This window comes from Palaemon carinicauda, chromosome 1, assembly GCF_036898095.1.
Source record: "Palaemon carinicauda isolate YSFRI2023 chromosome 1, ASM3689809v2, whole genome shotgun sequence".
Taxonomy (NCBI): Eukaryota; Metazoa; Arthropoda; class Malacostraca; order Decapoda; family Palaemonidae; genus Palaemon; species Palaemon carinicauda.
In genome coordinates, this window is record NC_090725.1 from 333,075,696 (window position 1) to 333,082,873 (window position 7,178).

Here is a 7,178-nt window from a genome sequence, read left to right on the forward strand (position 1 = left end):
TACTCATATATGTTTTCACATCTTTAGTTGTAAATCATTTTTCTTGTGCTTTTAAAACTTCTAGAGGCTCATGAATGTGTTTTTAAAGAACACCTTTACACCCAGGAAGAACACTTTTTATTTATAATATGATGTTTTTTTTAACCTTTGCTAGCTGTTAGAAAAAATCTTTACTTACAATATGATGTTTTCTTTTTGGCTGGATATGACGTCATCAGGGGGTGGGGCTTATTTCGCCTGGTATCTTTGCAGCCACTATAGTTACCCTTTTCATATTCTTTTACTCACAATGTTAATGTTATTAATTTTTTGTGTTATTCAGCATTCATGATCACTTACAACCTTTTGCATTATCATCATACCTAGTTAGCATTTGACTCATGAATAATTTCAATGATTATTCAAAAGTTACATAAAGGTGGCGGTGGTTTGACCTCGTTGAAATGTAGTAAGGACTCCTGTATTCATATATTTATATAATAATATTTATTCAAATTTTTTTATTCATCATTATTATTGAAATTATTTTTTATAAAAAATCACCAAAGAACACAAATCAAAACGTGAAATTTAGATATACAAATTGTAAAACAGCATAATGTTTAAACGTGCAAGTCAAAATGTAAAATTTAGTCTTGGAAATTGGCAAATAATACTAGTCAATCTAAGAGAGTTCACGCAAACTTTTAGAAATATTCTCAGATGTCACCTTCTTGTCTTTCTACCAAGGCACTTTTTTGAGGCAGCCAACATGAAAAATGAACAAAGGGGGATTTCTATTCTCCTCACTCCCCCTTGCTTGACGAGGAACTCAGATGAGTTTGGCTGGCACTAAGGTGCCCCAGCCCACCCTTCCCCGTTATCCACAACAAATGAAGCTTCATAGGCTGACTCCCTTACTGCCATTACATCAGTGGTCACCAAGGCGACCGCATTACAATTGCTCATCATTCTTATTTCTAACATGCTCTTATGGATCTCTCACATCTATCCTCATATCACCCAGAGCTTTCTTCACTCCATCCAACCCACAAAACCTGGCCCCTCCTCTTGTACGTCTCCCGTCAACTCTTGCATTCATCCCCATCTTCAGAAGACAACCATTTTCCATCCTTTCTACATGGCCAAACCACCTCACATTCATATCTACTCTAGCTGCTAATTAATTTCTCACACCCGTTCTCACTCTCACTGAGTTCGTTCCTAACCCTATCCAACCAAGATACACCAGCCATACTCCTCAGACACTTTATCTCAAACACATTCAATTTCTGTCTCTCCGACACTTCCATTCCCCACAAATCCGATTCATACATCACAGTTAGTACAATCACTTTTATATACAGAACTCTATATTAATTCCTAACCCTCTATTCTTCACTACTCCCTTCACTGCCCACAACACTTTACATCCTTCATTCACTCTCTGACATACATCTACTTCCACTCCACCATTTGCAGCAATAACATCACCCAAGTACTTAAACTTATCTACTGTACTTCCTCAAGTAACTCTCCATTCAGCATGACATTTAATCTAGCACCACCATCCCTTCTCGGGCATCTCATAACCTTACACTTACCCACATTAACTCTCAACTTCCATATCTGCAAACTCTGTCCCTAATCGACACAGCTTCTCCTCCGAGTCTGCAACAAATACAGCATCATTTCGACAAACAACAACTGATTCACCTCTGACTCATGATCACTTTCATCCGTCAGTCTCAATCCTCTACCAAGCACTCGAGCATTCACATCTCTGACAGCTCCACTAACAAATAGATTGAACAACCAAGGGGACATCACACAGCCTTGTCTCAGGTTCTTTTACCAACTATAATGTACCCACATTAAGAAAAGTGAAACATCATTAATTAATGTTATTTAAAATAGAATTCTTAGAACATCTTAAAAGAGAAAAGGATGAAATAAAAATACATGTAATACAATTTTTTATTCATCACATTCAATATGCAATTAGATTTGGATTAATTGGCAGTCTCCTCAACATCTAAATAACTGACTGAATACGTATGTATATATTTATATATAAGTACTTGTATATATGAATTGTATATGACACCATAAAACACATCTTTATGAAAAGACTGAAATATATATTTGTTTACTCATTGACAGCACTGCTGAAAATATACATCGCATGCTGCGTTGATCAGAAATCTTTACATACTTTCAGAAAATAAATCTTGTACCCAAAAACCATGTAAATAGAAAAAATAGATTGTCCAGAATGTTATTCTTTTGCCCTGTAATAACTCTATATTCCTAAAGTGAATTTGGGATTCTTCGTCCAATTTTGTCAAACATCAAACTATAAAAAGGAGAAGATGGTGAGGCACTGATATGGAAGATGATTTTATCCGGTTCAGTGATAGCCAGCAAAGCATTTATGTGCTGATTCTCTTTTTTTATTATTAAACACCAAGTGTAGAAGATGAATCTAAGGCTCTGAGGAGTGGAGTCTCGTTAACAGCGTTTGCTTCTTAATGCTGACGCCAAAATCTTCTAGAAGCTTCCTGCTCTTGCTTATCTACAACGCACGACTGGTATGGACTAGAGGCTACGAATGCAAAACACTAAAATACCTACCGGCTGTATTTTCTTTATACACAGCAAAGCCGAGACGTATTTCTTTTGCAAATAAGTTTCAGTACAAAAGGGAAGGTAGGGTTTGTTCAAGCTGCTCTTTATTCGGATATGTTAAAGCAGACTTCGTTGGGTATGAAATTGTGCTTGGCGTGATGACTGCGCTTGTTTGAAAGTTTATAAATTGTAATGCCAATGGATCATGTTGCTTAGCTAATTCCCAATATTACTTGTAGCAAATGTCTTTACATAACTTGATTGTGTATCTAGACTTAATCAAGAAACAATTTGGAGCTGTGCTGTAGTTTGTTGCCGTGCCAATCACCGCTCTACTATCTATCTACTGTATTGGACTACGTGAGTTACAAAAGCGTTCGAGTTTACTTGCAGGATTTTCATCGTACCAAAAGTTGTAAACACATCATTTTTGTGTGAGTTTGCTATGACCTTAGGGGGATCATACAGTTTTCTTGAACGTTGAAGAAAATCCTGTCGCCAGTAAGTCCCACATTACAAGACACTAATCAAGCATTACACATCTGCTCCCACGCGACTAGTTTAGCTTCAAAAAAATATTTCCAAAAAATTAGAAAGGATAAAATGTAGTGTGTAAAATACCTCTTTATTCACTCTAGAAAGATGAGAAAATAGCAAAAATATAGTATTGTCATTCCTCAGTTCTCTATGGATGTCGTAAGTTTGGTTTCCATTACCACCAAGCAGCGAGAACATGATGAAAACCAAAGGTTGTGGAAAGAGGCTCAAGATGTGCCCTCAGTTGCCTGTCTGTTCTTTCTTACAAACTGGCAAATACACACCCATGTGCTCTGGTGTATAGGCCTACCCAATCACTATAAAGTTGCCGATGATGGTATTAGCACTAGGTTGTGTTACGGCTGGCATTTTTTTTAAAAACAAGAGTGCAGATTGGTATTAGGATTACCGCTATTAATATAATTAAATGGTATTTCAGTGAGGTTACAGTCCTGGACATGATGGAAAGAGCAACGCGAATAGTATTCTTTTCAGGGTGATGTGTGTTGTTCTCTGCAGCCTTGAACAGAAAAATGATTACACAGACTGCAAATACTCTAAACAAATACCGCCAAGCTGAACACTGAAAGGTTCACATCCACCTAGCAACATTTAATGATGATCGGAGCTTATTGTATCTTTATTTTATCTACCATTATTCTTGTTATGGTTTGGTAAAAGGGGATAATGATTGGTTCCTCCTCAACTTGCAAGGCGTGTTAAGGCTTTCGATAAGGGGTTGTTATTACTGAAATCATTATTGTGAAGTATTTCATGTCATCATTCTAGAACTAACAATTACCACCTAAACTTAGTTTGGGCTCAGTATGTGAATATGGGAAGTGACCAGCCAGATTGGGAATAGGTACTTGGGGGGGTTGGGATTTGGGATGGAAGGTATGAGGTTATTATTGGCTTCAGTGGGGCTACGACCTCTTGTCTAGGAGCCCCCGTCCGGAGATAAGCTCCGGGCAATCTGAACGCACACGCGCATGGGCTTCACTTATCTTATACACACTAAAACGAAATTTGGAGAAGTACTGTTGGTTAACTTTTTTTTTTTTTAAACTTTTGAAAAGAAGGTTTTCTACAAACATTCCCAAAAAGGGGAGAGTTAAGGATAGTTGACTAACTGGTCTCAGCTCACATTCTAAACAGTTAAACATCTACTGAAAGCTAATGTGGAATTTTTTTTTTTTAGCAAAGTTAACCATTCCACTATTCCATAAGGCAACAGTGCCGTAGGGGTCACTGTAACAATCTTTTTTTTTTTTTGTTCGTTTTTGTTTTTGTGAATACCACGGAACCACCAAACTTTGGTCTCACCCTAACTTGGATTAAATCGCTTTATTGAACAAGGTCTATTCCTTTCAGTGAGAGTTTTGAAGTACTACTTGGTGATATTGGTTTAGTAGTGACTTAACTTCAATTCACTCTCTTAATCTGAAAGTTGTCTGTACTTCTTAGCAAACAAATCCCCAATGACATTGTATACCAAACATCACAAACTCAATCATTTCTAGAAGTTTTACTTAGTCAGTCGGGTTTCCAGCCACAATATCACCAAAGTTTGCTGATTCTGTAAGATATTTGATGATCAAACCAACATTACTCACACTTATACACAGAGAGAAATTTATACACTTCTATAATGATGAGTCAGTACATGATAAGTATGTTTTGGTTCATTTTTTTTTCCAACGCTCCGGCTCAATTACATTATTGAAATCGAGTAATAACATACATGTATGGCCTCACAAATATTACCACATGACATATAGCAGTTAAAAGAACGGACTAAGCATATCTTGCGACTAACAGGATGCACACGCATATGGTATACAGATGTCCACGTGGTGACAACAAGGTGGAGTAGATAAGGTATCAACTGGCCTTTTTTTCAGTTACGGTTATAGGATTATGGTTTAGGTGAAGGAATGACTAACTTACAAATCATATGCCATTACATATTGGGATTCAAAAGTAGCCTCTATGATTTGCAATCAAAATTATTGGTTAAATGCCAAATTGCTGGATTGTCTAAAGGGTTGGCAATTATTCAACTTGGACTTGCCATCATTTCCTTTCTTTCTTTGTCATCTAACCCTGAACTGACCTCTGACCTTTGAATTGACATTTGAGTTGTCCTCTGAATTTCTTTAGGTTTAGATATCTTTAGCAATGAAGATTCTGAAAAGACTATAAGCACTACGTCGGTTGAATTACTTCAGTCAGGACCAGCAAACTGACTATAAAGTTTTATAAATCTCTTGACCAGACACTTGACTTTGTTTTTTTTACTCATCACTACCCTATTCAGTTCTAAATCATCAAAAAAGCTATATCATTACTTGTACATATTAGGTTTTTAAGCAAATCTCCAGCATGTAAGAGTAAATAAGTTCTTACTATTCCTTGTAAACAGTACTGTAACTGACTTTCATTTTATGTCTTTTACTATGGACCATCCACCAATACGAAAAAGCCTATGATGCAACAGTAAATGCAGATTAATTCAATGGTGCCATTTCGTAGATCTATAAAAAGAGAAAAGTTATAGAAATAGGTTTCGACTAGGAAGATGGAAAGGCTAGTTCTGAGGAGAAGAGTCCAAAAAAGTTACGTTTTACAATGAAGGAATAATAATAGGGAGATGAGAAACACTAGAAGGGGCGCCATTTTGACACCGAAATTCTTCCTAGATGCCTTGACTACCGTCATCTTCAAAGAGAAGAAGAAAGAAACAGAGGAAAAGAACGAAGGGGAAAAAGGATATGTAAGCATGAGAAATATGCAGACAATTCTTTAGTAAAATCTAAATTGTGTAGATCAGTCTTTCTCATTTAACAATGTGGAAAATAATCTCTCCATGTTGCTTAAGGGTCTGTTGGGAGGTTATATCTAAAACGGCAGAGGAAAGAAAGCAAGATACACACATTGAAAGGGTTGGGAGTGGAGAGACGAAGAGAGATAGAGATTGTGAGTATTCAATGAAGCCGAGGAGGAAACAAGATGAAACAATTAGGGTTCATTGTTTGGAAAGTCGGAGAGCGCTCAAAACTTCGCGATAACACTGAAGTGCTCCAAGAAACTGGGTGAAACGAAAAAGAAGAGAGAGCCGAGCGAGTAAAAAACAAAAGCATGGGAACGAGTGTCTTGAAATTGAGATAGCCAAGCAAGTGAAAAACATGGTAGCCAGTGTCTTGAAACTCCCGATAGAAAAGATAAGTGGATGATAAGCCAGGCAGGAGAAAAAGTGGAAGAAGAATGTACCCAGTTTCGTAGAGTGGTCATATTAGCAGTCATCGCCGTCTATACTTTCGTGGATAAAATTTTCTCATCCTTGGCTGTCGTTGTTGGTGTTATGACCATCACTTTACCATGACTCGCTTCGTTGATGCTTATTTTTGCTCATAAAGCCATGAAGAGAAGCTGTTATAACAGTCTCCTAAAAAAAGGCGATCATTATTTTCCGTGTAAAAATAGAGCGGGAATATGCTGCGTCCTTTTAAGCGCATTGGGTGGATGCACAGAGGTTTCTAACTCTATTGCAAAGGGATGAAAGAGCTATTTTCCCATGGGTACAATAAATTGCCATACTGATTAAATCATTTTGATTCTTATATCAACTTAAATTATGCTTCTTTGCATTTTCCTTAACATTGCTTTCAAAATGTGATATCCCTTTTAAAATTTTTTACTTCTCAAACTACAAGTGAGCCTGTTTTAATCCAAATATATAACTAATTTCATAGGCCCTGTCCTGACAGCCAAAGTAAGCTATTGCTCTTTTTAAAACAACCTTAATTCCTCCTATTATTCCTAAATACAAAAATTTCCCGATGTTTTTTGACAAATATGCTTTAATTTTTTCAATCAGAAATCTTATCAAACTAAGGAAAACTCTACCATTTGTAATGAGACAATGAAGCTACATTGAACAGACAGCGAATCCTAACTTCGATGATCTTTGAAATTTCCTAAGAGAAATGGAAAGGAGGAAAAGAGATACGGGAAAGTTAAAGGAAGAGAGA

General features: G+C 36.7%; 1 long non-coding RNA gene across 1 annotated transcript in view; it reads right to left on the reverse strand.

Moving 5' to 3' along the window:
• Window positions 1-1,944: 1,944 nt before the first annotated feature.
• The window catches only part of LOC137658818 (uncharacterized), a 164,857-nt gene continuing 159,623 nt past the window's right edge, over window positions 1,945-7,178 (reverse strand). Inside the window, exon 3 of the long non-coding RNA XR_011047441.1 lies at window positions 1,945-7,178. This exon is cut by the window's right edge and continues 585 nt beyond it. This is a non-coding gene — a long non-coding RNA (uncharacterized lncRNA).